This window comes from Gobio gobio, assembly GCF_949357685.1.
Source record: "Gobio gobio genome assembly, chromosome: 21".
NCBI classification, from domain to species: domain Eukaryota; kingdom Metazoa; phylum Chordata; class Actinopteri; order Cypriniformes; family Gobionidae; genus Gobio; species Gobio gobio.
Genome location: NC_137117.1, coordinates 29,558,170 through 29,575,605, shown reverse-complemented (window position 1 = coordinate 29,575,605; position 17,436 = coordinate 29,558,170).

Below are 17,436 nucleotides of genomic sequence, written 5' to 3'. Positions count from 1 at the left end.
AGTAGATCCAGGTCGCTAAAGACCCAAATATGTAATAATTATTGGTGAAACATTCATGCATTTAAGGGTTAAAATATGTTACCACATGAAGAACATTTATCTGACCAAAAAAAATGTTTTACAGTATTGTTCAAGACCCTGTTATGAGGGGAACCTAATAAACCCCTCCAGCAGTATCTTTTTTTTACTGGAATTACCAGCTTAGCTCACTTCCAAAACAAGTTGTATCACTGCCCATCTCTCCACCTCCTCAGGTCTCTATGAGGCTTAGAGGTGTGAAAGTGAAACAGTGAAATATGATCAGTGGGATGCAGTGGTGGCAGATGGATGAGCTAGTGTCCAGTCAGGTGGACATATGAGATTGGAGGCGACATGAGCAGTTGGGCTTCATGATTTAAAGATGAGTGTTAAAGTAGGATTCCAAGAAGTCCAGCTTATTCTCCAGAGATATCACTTATTATTGCACTGTTGAGAACAACACCTGGGAACAAACGTGTGAAGTTGAAAAAAGGACAGACAGAAAAAAATGTGAGCGAAGTTGGCAAAAATTTCAACAAACAGGGCAGTGCTTCATTTTTTTCCATGGGTAAGCCATTCAGTGTCATCATGTAATTTTCCTCCAGAGTGATTAGTCACCAGACATATATGACCATAACGTAGTCCGGACAAGAAATGTACATCATAAGTGTAATGATTTCAATTACGACGATGATGGGGACAAATAACACTGCAATAAAAAAAGAAATTCTGGCTTTCTCACATTGTCACAACTTTCATGTTGTTGATACATTTAGATATTAGATAGACATTTAAAATATTGAATATCCAGTATAATTTTGCACTTTAACCTAAACATTTCTTCGTCTACTAAAAAAGTAAAGTAAAATTGCCTGAAAATAATACATTTAACATGACAAAATATTGACTAAATATATTCTCGTCAAAATAAAATCAAAATTATGACTACAAAACAATTTTTTTTTTAAATGAACACTGTATCTGGGATATTAAAACATTTTAACAGAAAAAAATATAAGGCACAAACTTGGACAGAGATCATAAAACACACAACTTGAATTATAATAACAATCCATAAGGCATAAGCAATGGATATCTTGACCGAGTTCACAGCAGATTCCCACCTCATTACTGGCACGCATGTACAGAATGCTCAAAAGCTCATTTAGCCTCTGGGTCATCTGAGGGCCACTTCCTCTGAAAGCAAAGACAGCTGACCTCCTGCTGCTTTATACACCTCTGAGAGAAATACCAATTACTGACCATATCACAGTTCATATCACAGTGCCATCAAGACCCAGGTCTCCTGACATCAGCATGTTAACTTCACCTTCCATTTCTTTCCATATGGGCCTACACAACCAAAGCTGCCATGTTTATGATGCTATCGTGGCCCCGGGGTCTCAATGGACCTTTCAAAAGCACGCCTGGGGGAGGGAGGGAATTAGAGCAGATAGAACAGAAGTACTTTATCTCGTGTGTGTCTAATCACACCACTGCGAAATGAGCTGCAACAACAAAAAAACAATGCTAATCAAAGTGCCTCAACAGTCTGTGCCGCATTATGCGCATTACAATTTGCCCTGAGAAATTGTAGATTTGAAAACAGGCTCTTTCACTGCCACTAGAAACAAAGGGGAAAGAAATGAAAGAGGGCTATTTTCTGAGGATGTAGCTATTTTGGTTGCTGTCGGTGGGCAGAAAGGATCTGGGTTTGATTTATGATTAGCATGAAACAGTGTCAAATTCACATGAAATACCTGAGATTTCATTACAGTGCTATAAGTCTAACCCCTGTGGTGACTTTATAAGTGAAAAATGCTGTTGACATTCTATAGTCATAATGTAAGGGGGAAAAAGAGAATTAGAGAGTATTTTTGTGTTATTTAAAGAGCGCATTAGTAATATGCACCTATAGGCAGGTGCACAACGTGCATTACATTCTGCTTATTACACACACCATGACGAGGTGTGTCGGAGGGACATCTTTTCAACGCTCAAATTAAACGTCCAAAGGGAGCCCTTAAAATGGCCGACTCCCTGATCAGTGTCCTAGGGAGCTGATTGAGACGCAGTGTATTCATAGTGAATTAGCTGCTAAAATAACACATGTAAAACGAAATAGTGCAATCAGCAGGCACAATTTATTAATAATATATTTCCCCTCTGTCTGCTTTACAATACCCCTGCCAAAAGGTCAAACCTAAATGTTAAAGTTTTATCATCTTCCAGGTACAAACCATTTATTACTATGACTACTGCCCAGACAGTGAGACAATTAGCTTTCACAATATAGTCTAATGTGGAGCACAAATAGTTTTCTACTAGCAATTAATGTCAGCACACTTTCTCTACCTTAGCATCCCCTTCTATTAAAACCCACAAAATGACATTCTATTGACTCATGAAAATGAGTCATCATGGACTTCTGCACCCTATCTCTCTCTCTCTCTCTCTCTCTCTCTCTCTCTCTCTCCCGCTGTTAGACATACTCGCTGCAGAAGCTTAAAATGTGTATGCTCAAAAGAATATCACTAATTATAACCAGAAAGGGTGATGCAAAACAAAAAGTAATTCATTTATTCTTTCATTAAACCTGTTGATGACAAACCATAAATAAATAATTATTAGCAGTGATTCTTAACTGGTGCGTCATGACCCACAAATGAGTAACTGGTCTAGTCTGGTCATGTCACAGACAGCAAATTTATGCATTTACAAAACTGTACAATTTCGTATGCAACCAGTTGTGTTCATAATGTTTCATTTTGTGGGCCTATACATTTTAATATAAAGCCAAAAGTATACATCGGCCGCTTGCATTTTGCGATGGTCAGCGCACTGTCCACGTGACGTAGTTTCCATCATCAGGATGGTCTGCGTGCAGCCCAATTTTTATGTTTGTGCGGAAAGTGCACATATAACGGTTGCAGAGTATCAAGACAATGAGGGATGAAAAATGGCTCTATATAGTTGTAACTCTGACTTCTGCAGTGTAAAACACACACTTGAGTTCTGTGCAAGAGATAAGGAGTGAAAAATATCAGCTCAATAGTTCTTGAAAAGGATTGAATGTGAATTTATTTTTATCCATCTGCAACATTTTTTGGCTTTGACATTGGATATGTCTTTAATCGCTCAAAAATAAGTAGACCATGTCCAGACTAATGTGACAAGAAAGTTTCAATTCATTGTAACACACTGCTGCATCTTCTTTGATCTTGTATTAACCCTACACATGACATTGATGGTGATGCTTCATGACTTCATTGTACTGACGTGGTTAGTTTAATAAACACCTAATTCATGTTCACAACCCACGGTGCTCTTTCACATGATTCAATCAAAGGTCATGTGAGTCAACTCCACCTGGCTGATTCTATTAACAGTATTGCTTGTCTTTCTAATGTAGTATATCAATAATACACTTTCCTCGAATTCGAGAAACAGTTTGGAACAAGAAACAGACAGTTCTAGACCAACACAGGTCGAGACATGATATTGTGTTTGAAGGGGCCAACTTTCAAGAGGAGAAGAAATGACCACTTCTAAGGAAAGCAGAATGGATTCAGTGATCAGTTGGATTCTCACTGAAAAAAAATAAAAGAAAATACTTGTTTATGGATTTACACTCCCTATCCAGTAAAGCATGATGACATTTAGCCTTTATGGGGAAAAAATACCACCACAGAAATATATAATACCACATTTAATATGCAATGTGCATCAAATCATTTATTGTGAACGGAAATCGATTTGGTTTTCATTTTCACATTAGGAATTGTTGCCCTGGATCTTATGAATTAATTGAAAATGATTGTAGCCATTGGTTATTTTAAACCTTGGTAAACATACATACTGTAACCTTGATGATGGACTGACTCAGAAGTGATGCTATTCTGCCACTGAATTTTCCTTAAAAAAAAACCATGAACATAAAGCATAATAGTAAATGTTACCTTTTGAGATGAATTACCATGGAAATGCAGGTTTAAAAGAACTGACATTCAACGTCACATATTACATTCATTGTAAAAATAAAAAATAAATTGTGAGATAAAAAAGCACAGAAAAGAACCTTTAACATAATTTATTCAATTAAACAGTGTGATAAGCGTCACATGACAAAAATATTTCAATATTTTAATTAAGGCCTGTATATACCTTTCTTTCCTCTGAGCTGATAAGAGTAAAGGCATTTTTAGATTTTGATTGCTTTACTTTTGCTGAACAAAGGCACAGATCAAATCGAGCCCAGATACAAGAGAGGAAGAGGCATGAAAAAAGAGCAAAAAAAGGTGTTACAAAAGACTGAGATGAGTGAATTTCAAGACTTGACATCAAAAGAAAGAGTCAAGGAGAACAGAATGAGAGATTGAGAGGGGGCGAGTGATTACTACACCTCTCTGGGGTTTTTACTGACTTCATTTTAATACCATGTCAGTCATTGTACATACGTTCTCTCTACTTAATTTCTTCCGAGTCTTAATCTCATTTTAATTCCAGAAGCTTTCCGTTGATAGACAATGACAGACAATATTAGACAGCCACAATTAACCAGAGACACAGAGAGGATCAATGCAAGTGATCAAAGCGGATATTCTTACAATCTCCTGTCAGCTCTTGAGCCTGATGAAAGAGCTTAGAACATTGTCACCGGCTCACCAGCTCCTCCCTGTTTGACCTGGAAGTTGAAGTGAAACTCATAAATTCACCCTGTCCTTTCAGAATGTCATTGAGTGATTGCCCAACTGTGTTATAACCCTGTTCTTTCCTAACACCACTTTTCCAGCATTTCTGTCTGAGACTCAGTGGGAATGCTTTTCAGCCCACCACTCAAGGTTGTGGTTTATATTTTTAGCCCATTTTTATTCCTAGCCAAGTATTTCTAGGCTGGTTTCTTTGTGTTCTGCAATGCATTCAAGATCTTACTTTGTGCAAACATTTCAAAAAAGAAGTTTGAATGTCTGCATGGCGCCACCTCGATCAGGCTTTGTGCTGTGAATCAGCAGAGAGATTTCATCCTGCAATTTATTAGCTATTGTGACAAGTCTCCCGAGCTCTCGTCAGCGTCGCCCTGGCAACGAACACCGATCACCTGCCAGCACTCAGCACGGACCGGATTGGCACAGCTGCAGGCGATCACCACACCACATAAAGCACCGCACATGGGAACACCATTCTGAGCACGAACACTCCATGAAGCAGCGCACTAACCTTTCTCTCTTTCTCAGACAGCAGCCTGTGACACTCCGGCCACCCAGTCCCTCTGATGTCACCGCGAGTCACCACTGCACTACCGGGAAGAAGGAAGCACCGCGCACCAAAGACTTCACTACCTCACTGTTCGTTCACTTGACCACAATAAACCCACCCTCCGGGGGCTTTTCACCTAGCACTGTGTTGTGTGATTCTTCACCCTGCCACAGTGGTGGAGAATGCGGGCAAGAGCGTGAAGAATCACCAACCATCCCCGGACTTTTATTTTGTTTTTTTTTCTGTTTCCCCAGTCACTCACGGAATCCGGAAGTAGGGCGGCGCTTCTCCCCGTCATGGAAGACCTGCTCAAATGCTTAACGGAAGTGAGTGCACGTCAGCAGCAGATCACTGAACACCTGGCAGCCCGTCAAGCCACCATAGAAGAAGAGTTCACCGCCCTCCGCCTCTCCGACGCCCATCACGTTCCGCTTCCTGATCCGCGTGTCCGAGCAACCCAACTACTGCCAAAACTGACCTCACAAGATAATGTTGAACTTTATTTGCAGATGTTCGAGACCACGGCAGTTCGGGAAGGCTGGGAACGAAGCGAGTGGGCGCGGGTCCTGGGACCCCTATTGTCTGGTGAGGCTCAAAGAGCGTACTTTTCTCTTCCCGCTGAATCGGCTGATAATTATGATGAACTTAAGAAAGAGATCCTCGGACGCCTTGGGCTATCCGCCATCTCCGCAGCCCAGCTGTTCCATGAGTGGGAGTTCAAGCCTCGACGCCCAGCCCGCGCCCAAGCCTATCGCGGCTCGCACAACACTGGTTGCTCGAGGGAACGCCCACCGCGGGTCAGGTTGCGGAGCGCGTCACCGTGGACCGGATGCTCCGAGCTCTCCCACCGCCCACCCGGCGGGCGGTGGGAATGAAAAATCCGGCAACCATCGGCGAGCTCGTTGAAGCCGTCGAGTTGGCCCCATCCTCTCCCGCACTTCGTCGTCAGGAACGGCCTGTTGTACTGTGTCGCCCAGCGAAGGGGGGAGGTAAAAGAACTGCTCGTGGTTCCCAAACCAAACGTGGAAATGGTCATGGAGCTAGCCCACAGCCATCCGATGGCCGGCCACCTGGGAACCGCCAACACCATCCAGCGCATCCGGGACCGTTTCCACTGGCCGGGCTTGGATGGAGAAGTGAAGCGGTTCTGCCAAGCCTGTCCCACCTGCCAGAGGACTGCGCCATGAGCACGAGCACCGCTCATACCGCTGCCCATCATCGGGGTACCTTTCGAGCGAATTGGAATGGACCTGGTGGGGCTGTTGCCGAAGTCTGCCCGTGGACATGAACACATCCTGGTGATTGTCGACTACGCCACCAGGTATCCAGAGGCACTTCCCCTACGGAAGGCAACGGCAAAGAACATCGCCAAGGAACTCTTCCTCCTCTGCACCCGAGTCGGCATCCCAGCGGAGATACTGACGGACCAAGGAACTCCCTTCATGTCCCGGCTAATGGCTGACCTCTGCCGGCTGCTGAAGGTGAAGCAGATCCGGACCACAGTATACCATCCGCAGACAGACGGCTTAGTAGAGCGCTTCAATCAAGCCCTCAAGCAGATGCTCCGGCGAGTGGCCGCCGAAGATAAGCGAGACTGGGACCTGATGCTTCCCTACGTCCTGTTCGGAGTCCGCGAAGTTCCCCAAGCCTCCTTGGGTTTCACCCCGTTCGATCTACTCTTCGGCCGTCAGCCACGAGGGCTCCTGGATGTGGCCCGGGAAGCCTGGGAACAGCAGCAGCCGGCACCTCTCCGCTCCGCCATCGAACACGTGAGGGAAATGCGTGAGCGGATCGAGAGGGTCATGCCATTAGTCCGGGAACACCTGACGAAGGCCCAGCAGAGCCAACGGCAGCTGTACGACCGGACGGCTCAACCCCGCGAATTCCAGCCCGGCGACAGGGTCATGGTGTTGGTCCCCACCTCCGCCTGCAAGTTTCTGGCGACCTGGCAGGGTCCGTTCACGGTCATAGAGCGAATGGGTCCTGTCAACTACCGGCTGCGCCAGCCGGGCCGGAGGCGTGAAGAGCAGCTATATCATATTAACCTGCTGAAGAGGTGGGTGGGGACCAGAGACCAACTCAGCGCACTGGCCTCTGTCGAGCCCCCGGTCGTGGACGTGGGAACACAGCTGTCGGCCCCCCAGAAGACGGAGCTGGATCATCTGGTCCGTCAGTTCTCTGATGTGTTCTCCACACGTCCCGGGCAGACCAAAGTCATCCAGCACGACATCCGCACACCACCCGGCGTCATTGTGCGGCAGCGGCCCTACCGGGTCCCCGAGGCTCGGAGACAGGCCATAGAGGACGAGGTCGGTGAGATGCTGAAGTCGGGGGTAATCGAGCCATCACGCAGCGCCTGGTCCAGCCCCATCGTCATGGTCCCGAAGCCGGATGGCACCCTCCGCTTCTGTAATGACTTCCGCCGGCTCAACGAGGTCTCAGAGTTCGATGGCTACCCGATGCCCCGAGTGGACGAGCTACTGGAGCGCCTGGGGAGGGCTCGGTATATTTCGACGCTTGACCTCACAAAAGGTTACTGGCAAGTTCCCCTCACCGACTCCGCCAAGGAGAAGACGGCGTTCTCCTCACCCAGTGGGCACTGGCAATACCGAGTCCTCCCCTTCGGCCTGCACGGGGCCCCCGCTACGTTCCAGAGGATGATGGACATTCTTCTACGTCCCCACCAAGCGTACGCGGCGGCGTACCTCGACGATGTAGTCATCCACTCCGAGACCTGGCAGGACCACCTGGAGCGGTTGCGGAGGGTGCTCCTGGAACTCCGGCGGGCTGGGCTAACCGCCAACCCCCGGAAATGCCATCTCGCCCTCGCCGAGGCTCAGTACCTGGGTTTCCGGGTGGGTAGAGGACTGATCCAGCCCCAGCAGAAGAAAATAGACGCCATCCTGTCGACGCCCCGCCCGGAGACCAAAACCCAGGTACGAGCCTTTTTGGGGTTGGCGGGGTACTATCGCTGTTTTATCCCCGACTTCTCCACCCTAGCATCTCCCCTGACAGACCTGACCAGGAAGGGGCAGCCGGAGAAGGTGTGACAAGTCTCCCGAGCTCTGGTCAGCGTCGCCCTGGCAACGAACACCGATCACCTGCCAGCACTCAGCACGGACCGGATTGGCACAGCTGCAGGCGATCACCACACCACATAAAGCACCGCACATGGGAACACCAGTCTGAGCACGAACACTCCATGAAGCAGCGCACTAACCTTTCTCTCTTTCTCAGACAGCAGCCTGTGACACTCCGGCCACCCAGTCCCTCTGACGTCACCGCGAGTCACCACTGCACTACCGAGAAGAAGGAAGCACCGAGCACCAAAGACTTCACTACCTCACTGTTCGTTCACTTGACCACAATAAACCCACCCTCCGGGGGCTTTTCACCTAGCACTGTGTTGTGTGATTCTCCCTGCCACACTATTTACTATAATTCTCTGACATGTTCTTTTTAACTTCAATCCATTTTTAACCATTTAACGGGCATCTTAATTGTTCAGTACACAATTTGAGAATTTGAGCATGGCGCTAGCAATGCCAATGTCATGGGTTCCCAGGAAAAGCAAGAACTGATACCTAATGCAACATAAGTCGCTTTGGATTGTCTGCCAAATGTATAAATGTAAATGTAATATGTTGTTGTTTATTTGTTTTTGTATTAAATAAATCTGATTTCAATCATTCTGTTTTCAAGAAAAGACCATTTCACTAGGATCATTTCAGAATGCAAGCACCAATGAACTCTTTTTTCAAAGGCAAATATATTATATTGCAGTTTCAATTGGCTTACAGAAGATTAATTAAATCATGGGTAATAATCTTTGGAAAACCTCAAGATGTTGAGATCTGAGAAACATCTTTGTTTCACTGCTATCAGGGCCGTTTGAAGGAATTTGGGGGCTCCAAGCAAAATGGACATGGAGGCCCCCCCAATAACACCCCCCACACCCGCACGCACGCAAAGCCGACAGGAACCACAGCATATGCCATACAGTTTAAGTTCACCCACACTTTATATAAATAAAAAAGGTATACATTGCAAATACTGTTGTTGCATATACTGTGCATAAAATTTGAACATTTTCAACAATTAAAGGGTTAGTTCACCCAAAAATGAAAATTCTGTCATTAATTACTCACCCTCATGTCGTTGGACACCCGTAAGACCTCCGTTCATATTCGGAACACAAATGAAGATATTTTAGTTGAAAGCTGATGGCTGAGAAAGGCTTCACACAGGCCTCCATTGGCATTCAGTACATTGACACTTCCAAGATCCATGAAAGGCACTTAAAACGTCGTTACAAAGTCTCTCACCACAGTGGCTCTACAATAATCATACAATGCGACGACAATAGTTTTTGTGCGAAAAAAAAAAATCAAAATAACACCTTTATCCAACTTGTTCTAGACTTCCGTGTGTGCCTCCACGACGCATGCGCGAGAATATGACGTAGCGTCGGTGTTCGGGAATCGATGAAATACACACTTAAGCCCCATTTTGAGCACTACGCCGAGACCTAAAGCACGATCAATGTAGAATCCAACAGCTTAGACACGCGCGTCTTCCTCTGCTCGTAAACAAATCGCTTCTGGGTCATATGTCCGAACGCCGGATCTGCGTCATATTCTCGCGCATGCGTCGTGGAGGCATACACGGAAGTCGAGAACAAGTTGGATAAAGGTGTTATTTTGATTTTTTTTTGCGCACAAAAACTATTGTCGTCGCATTGTATGATTATTGTAGAGCCACTGTGGTGAGATAGACTTTGTAACGACGTTTTAAGTGCCTTTCATGGATCTTGGAAGTGTCAATGTACTGAATGCCAATGGAGGCCTGTGTGAAGCCTTTCTCAGCCATCAGCTTTCAACTAAAATATCTTCATTTGTGTTCCGAATATGAACGGAGGTCTTACGGGTGTCCAACGACATGAGGGTGAGTAATTAATGACAGAATTTTCATTTTTGGGTGAACTAACCCTTTAAACATTTGCAAAAAAACACCATTGAACCATTAAAAAAATGTTTGTAAACCTTTAAAGCTACACTGTGTGATATTTTCCCCCATCTAGCGGTTAAAGGGTATATGACCATCCAGTGAATATTAGTTTTTCTTCCTCTCAATTCCGATTTCGTTTTAACTCCTACGGTGGCTGATTTAGTACAAGATAAATATGGCTTCCAGTTTGACCTCGTCCACATTCGACACGGTGCCATCGAGTGTTAAAACGCGAAAGGCGAAGCTTGAATTTACGGGTATGTCCCTCTTTGGCTAATGTACTTTCAAGATTGAGGGGCAACATGGCGACCCGCATTCGAACCCCTTACCCGTATGTATTTTCAATGGCATATTATAAACTTACGAGAATACTTTACTACTTGAAAGAAGTAAATATACATTAATGAGGACATATATTTTTGAAAGAACTAAGTGTTTTTAGCTAAGAATAAACTAAAAAAGTTACACAGTGTAGCTTTAAGAAACCATTTTTAAAACATTTATAAACATTACATAGATAGACGGAACAGATATTCCTAACACTTAGTTAAGGGTTACTAGTTGGTTTTTAAACTATCTATAAACATTATCTGGATGGTTATTATAAAGTTGCAACAGATTACTATAATACCTTGTTAAATAGTTAATAAACAGTACCAGTAAAACATGTGGGTTGTCCTGATACTGTACTTCAAAATGTAACAGTGTAAAAATTGCCACACAGAATAAAGTAACTGTTCAAGATCCATTGGTAACTTATAAAAATAATGTCATATTTGCATAAACTGTCACTACTGTATATATCCCGACACTAGCACATTAAGATAAGCTATGAAAAAATTATGTTCCTCTGCCTCTTTCTGGTTAAATAATGTTTATAATAATAGTTAATATAGACTGCTATATGAACTATTCCAGGTTATTTATGCATAGCATAATTCTCACTTTCATCAAAACCTATTACAAAGTCAAGTCAACTTTATTTATATAGCGTTTTTAACAATGCAGATTATCATGAGTTCATACAAAGCTATAGCAATGTCATTAAATACGATAAACAGTGATTCTGGAAAAGATCTGCGTCTTCCTTATCCCGTTAAAAAACATATTACAGTATGTTAACATATTCCGTCCGTTCGAAAAAAAAGTTGCACTAACTGTTCGTTACAAGCAGCATTTGTCAGGCAGGTAAGTTAGCTAACATAAACATATTTTTGCTAGCCTACCTGCTGCAAAATTACACCATTTTTGTACAAGACAAGTAGAGCTATTTTATCCAGTGTCATTTATCACTTACCACTATCTTGTTTTTTTCTTATCCTTCTCTTCCTTACTCTTTTTTCTTTTCTGGCTTCCTGAAGCATAATTCCGCTTCATGATAACTGCCGAGGAGGTTTTGTATTTTGCCGGCAGCAGAGATCGCGTGGTTGGCTGGCTGCTGTCAGCGACTACTGAGAGGGGCCCCCTTAAGGGGGTTCCCGATAACAGTGTCATTGCACTTTACTGCATTGACTATCAAAGGGGCGCCCACACAGTTTGTCGTTGCATTTTATTCTTAACCTGTCGTTGTCTTGGGGCCCCAGGCCAGCTCGGGGCCCCAAGCAATTGCTTGGTTTACCTGCCTTGTTCCGACGGGCCTGACTGCTATCACAGAAAATATTAGAGAATAACCATGAGATATTAAAGGTTCAAATGTAAATAAATAAATAAATAAATAAAAAGACATAAAAATCTCTTTTGTGTTTTCTCATTTCTAGTTCAATATGATTATTATATTACCAAGTCATGTGTAAACAAACATCTTGTTTACAAATAAAAAGTAAATCTGAATACATTAAATGAAATGAGAATCTGACCTCCCAGCTCTCTCCACAGCTGCAGTCTCAATTCATGCTCTGTTTAAAAATAAATTGTATTTATGGCATGTATTCACAGCTTTAATGAACTGTGCTGCCCTTTTCATAGCTATCATTTTCACAGTAAACATGAGACACATTCACAAACAATGTGCAATTACTGAGAAAATGGACATCAAATAGACACACTTTTTTTGTAAAAAGCAAACAATGGCTATGTTCACAAATTCATTGTTCATAAATTGCAACTATATATGTCACAAATTAATTGTCCTGTGCATACAATAGCAGACAGGAGCGGATCAAATAATGTAGCCGAATTAAATCATCTTGTCTAACTCACAATAGTGTCAGTAAACATTGTGACACATCAAATAATATTAAATTAATTAAATCATAATTTGGTTCCATTTTTTTCCATTCCTTCATTTGCCGATTTTATTATTACATCAAATTATAATTATAATGTTATTATACATCAAAAAATAAATATAATGTACTTACTGTGTTCAAATTGTATTGCAAAACACCTTTGCTGATATTGAGGTGGGATATGGGTAGAGTTAGGGACAGGTGTGGGGGTATGAGTAAGTTTAAGGGTAGGGTTAGGTGTAAGGGAAGTGTCAACTGTGTAATTACAAATGTAACTACAGAAATTAATTACAGACGTAATTACATGCAGGTATTTTTAAAAATGTAAGTACAATGTAAAAACATGTATGTACACAACAAGTGCATTGTATCAACTGATTAATTAAAATGTTAGTACATAGTAGTTAAGGCCACCTAATATAAAGTGTGTATGTATATATATATATATATATATATATATATATATATATATATATATATATATATATATATATATATATATATATATATATAAACACACACACAAATCAACACAAGGTTTTAGCTAATTAAAGGGATAGTTCACCCAAAAACGAATTTTTTATGTCTATCTGCTTACCCCCAGGGCATCCAAGATGTAGGTGTCTTTGTTTCTTCAGTAGAACACAAATTAAGATTTTTAACTTCAACCGTTGCAGTGTGATAGTCGTATAATGCACGTCAATGGGGATATTTTAGAGTATGAGAGCAATGAGAGTAAAAACGCATAGACATAGGAATCCTTATTAAACCATGCGGCTCGTGGCGACACATTGATGTCTTAAGACACGAAATAATCAGTTTCTGCGAGAAACCGAACAGTATTTATGTTATTTTTTTACCTCTTATCAGACGAATGTCTCTAGTATTCCCAGCGCCATAACTTCCGGGGAATAAGGTCAAAATACTGGCGCGATCAAAGATATATTTATGTAGATTCCTCATTCGACCGATCCACGCAGGCACTAATGAGGCCTCTATGTATATATCTATGATCGTGTCGGTATTTTGCATGTATTTTGATCTTATTTGCCGGAAGTGATGGCGCGGGGACGGCTGATGCAGAGCCATAGAAAAAAATGAAATACATTTTTAAATATGGATATTTTTCTTACACAAACGCATCGATTCGCTTCAGAAGGCCTTTATTAACACCCCGGAGCCGCGTGGAGCAGTTATTTGACTGACAGATGCATTTCTTATGGACTTCAAAAACAGAGCAACTATTACTGCAATTATAATGCTGGGATTACCCAGAACATTTTTAATAAAACTCAGATTTTATTCGCCTGAAAGAAGAATGTCATATAGACCTCGGATGACTTGAGGGTGAGTAAATCATGGGCTAATTTTCATTTTTGGGTGAACTATCCCTTAAAGGCTTCTAACTTAACATAAACTCCTGTAAACTATGCACAAGTCAGAAAGATAAAGAGCATGGGAAGCTCTGTATACAATGCCTGTTTCCACGAATATATTATAAGACACCTATTCTTTTAAATGTATTAAATCGGGGGGGCGGCATGAATGAGCTGCACTTTCACAACTAAGTGATAAATGTTATCTGAGTTCTGTGTTTGTCACTGAAGTACAAACACTGAACTCAATCCTTCAAACTTTGACTACCATCTGCTGGTCATGGTAGTATATTACAAGACAACCTCACTTGCCAAATGCCAGACCTCAAAAATAGGGGTGAGGACAAAAAAACAAAACAATGAAAGCAAGGACATCTTTAGTTGACATAATTATGCAACAACGATACAATAAGGATACAGTGTTACAGAAATTTTAGTGTTAATAGCAGAGTTTTTTTATTGTGTCTTATTGTAACTGAATGGCAGTATTTGTGTGCCGGCCCTGGCTTACGGTACGGTACACTCCTACACCCCGTCCTGGTCTACGTCATTGCTATGTTGCAAGGAAAGAAAGAAAGAAAGAAAGAAAGAAAGAAAGAAAGAAAGAAAGAAAGAAAGAAAGAAAGAAAGAAAGAAAGAAAGAAAGAAAGAAAGAAAGAAAGAAAGAAAGAAAGAAAGAAAGAAAGAAAACATAGTGTTTGTTCACTCAACACATTGATGACATGTCAGGGTTCTCAATTGTCTGTTCTGTCTGTCTTGTCTTGGTTTAATGTTTCCTTGTTTGTTTTGTGCTTGAGCACATGGCTCTGTTGGCCATGTGCTCTTCTCTTCCAGCCTCCTTGTTTCCTGTTACCACGCCCCCTTGTTTAAGCCCTTGTTAAGTCTTCATTGTTCTGAGTGTGCTCACCTGTTCCTCATGTTCTCTTCTCCCTATTTATTGTGTTCTCTTTCCCTCATGTTTTGCCAGTTTGTTGTATTAAGTTGTGTTTGTGCTACCTGTGACAACTTGTGCCTCATGTGCTTTCCTTGCCCGTTGTTGGATTTCGTCATAGGTTGTTCCTGTCTACGTTTCCTGTTGTGTGGTTCAAGTCTTGGTGTTTTGTTCCCTGCCTTCTGTTGGATTGTGTTCACCTCCTCTCCCACCATATCTTGTCCTGCCTGCTGTGTGTCTCAAATAAACTTATAATAAATTAATTCTGCGCCTGAGTCCTCTCTCACAGTTCTGTGACATGACATGTATAACTTTCATTTGAACTTACTCTGTATTAACTTATCAAATCTTATTTATAGTAAAACAGAAAAATATGGGCACATGCACAATTACCAGATAAGTCTCTTTCTCTCTTTTTCACCAACAGACATGAATACGTTTTTAAAAGATACTACTGGGTACCTGGCAGTGCATGAGCAAAACTTTCTCCAAAAACCTCTTAATATTTTTCTCAGTCGTCCAGTTTTAGGCAGCTTTGGTCTGCATTTTCAATCTCTCAAACATATACAAAAGAAAAAAAATATCTATAATCGTTTTCACTCTTAAACACTAGCAATGACTAATAATTTAATTTAAAAAATGTATATAATTACTGATTAAATTCATAAATCCAGTCACATACAGATGCCACCATCATTTGAAACAAACTTATAACACAATATAAACTCCACTTCCGGTGGATGCATGAGGGTACATGTTTGGCAGCAAATGTTTCAAGTTGTTGAGCAGGTGCTCGGTCAAAGCATTACACAGCCCCTGTTCCTCAACCATGGTGGGGCCGAGAGGAACGCTGCACACACAGATAACAAACATGTGTCACATTATACAGTACACCAGACACCCATCTTCCTTTTATGATTGGCAGCTCCATCAGACTGGTGTCTGTGTCTCATAAGATCCTGAAAACTTGTGCATGTAATTCTAGAAACCTCAGTCCTTGAGTTACATTGTAATGTGCTTTGAAGCACAGACTATCTCAGCTGAATACACACATACAAACACTTACTGAAAGATAGTGGGTCCAAACACTATTGACAAGTTCTTGGATGTCATAAGATTTAGATGACTCTCTGCAGCCACACGGGACAGGAAGAACAACAGGTAGCAGAGGACGTTAAAATGTTCCTCAGGAAGACAGTTAAGGATTGTCCTCACAGCCTGATTCAGTTCGGCCTCTTGAACCTGCAAGATACAATAAAGAATTTAAGAAGATTTAGTCAGATTGATAAATCAATTTTGTTGTGCATCACCACCCCAGCTTCACCTACCCCTGAACACTTTCAGCAGTTGTGTCCTGTGTAGCTCTGGAATAAGTCCACCAGGCAACTCTCTGAGGAAAAGTTTCAATAAGGAGGGAAGAGTAGGAATATCCCCACTGTCAAACTCTGGAAATCCTCCTTGATCAAAACTTTTCCTCAATTCCTTGCAGCGTTTCACTTTCCCACCAACCCTGAACAGGCCACTTTCCCTGAGACCTAAACACAAACACATCTCAGCATAGATGTGGCTATTGCATTGACCAACACTGAGAAACACACGAGCCACGGCACTCACCATGCTTCTCCACAAACTCCATTATGTGCATGAGCGCTACAGGAAGACCCTGCCTCATCTGTCCACTCTTCCTCAGGTAAAAATTCAGGAAAAAGAAAAAAGCAGGATGGTTTACTAAGAAATGTAGTGTACAGGACAGAGTGCATGAGAAGTACTTGAAATACATGGAGCTGTCTAACAAGTGCGCCTTTTTGTAACCAAGGATGTATAATCAGGAAACACCTACATTTACTATAGCATTTCTCCATGTAGGCTAACACTAATTTAATTATAATATTTGACAATGAAAACAAGAAAAGTTTTTAACAAGATGAATTTCTTTACTGCAAGTCATCATTTGTGAATTGTTATTAATTTGCTGTGTACGTTTCTCATAGGCTACTTACGTTTTGATTTCGCCCTGCAGCTCAGTCTGGAAACCTGTACATTCATTTCTACTTCTTCTGTTACATTTTTGCGGGAACCAATCACAGACTGGCTTATCCACCTGGCACGCTATTGGCGGGTTTAACACGATGACGGATAGAGAAGATGGGTCATTGCCCGTTGATCACGCCTCTTGTGGTCTGATTTGTTGAAGGACTACCTGCATAAAGAGTAATTTGAACTATGCTAGTTGATCATGCCTCTTGTGCAGTAGAAAATACAGAGCAGACTCCCCAGAGCAATGTTCAATCTTAAATTGAGCTTGGTCTGATGATAGCCAGACAAATTGGGAGTATGAGAAGAGACTGTAGCGCTGTCCGTGGTGCTGAAAGGGCTCCTCTCTTGTGGATATAATTTCCCCTGTAATCACTCTAATGCCCGAAGACTGTCAGATATATGGTATCTTATTAGACGTGCATGAAGCAAGAGTCCCATGGGCATGTAATGCCCATCCATTTTTTGTTGTTTCCATCCATTTGTCTCAATCATTTGTTTAATTTTTAATAGGTTTTGGCATTTTCATAGATTTCTTCTTCAGCAGTTTGCAGAGTGAAGTGCAATGAATTTATCTGCAGGTTGA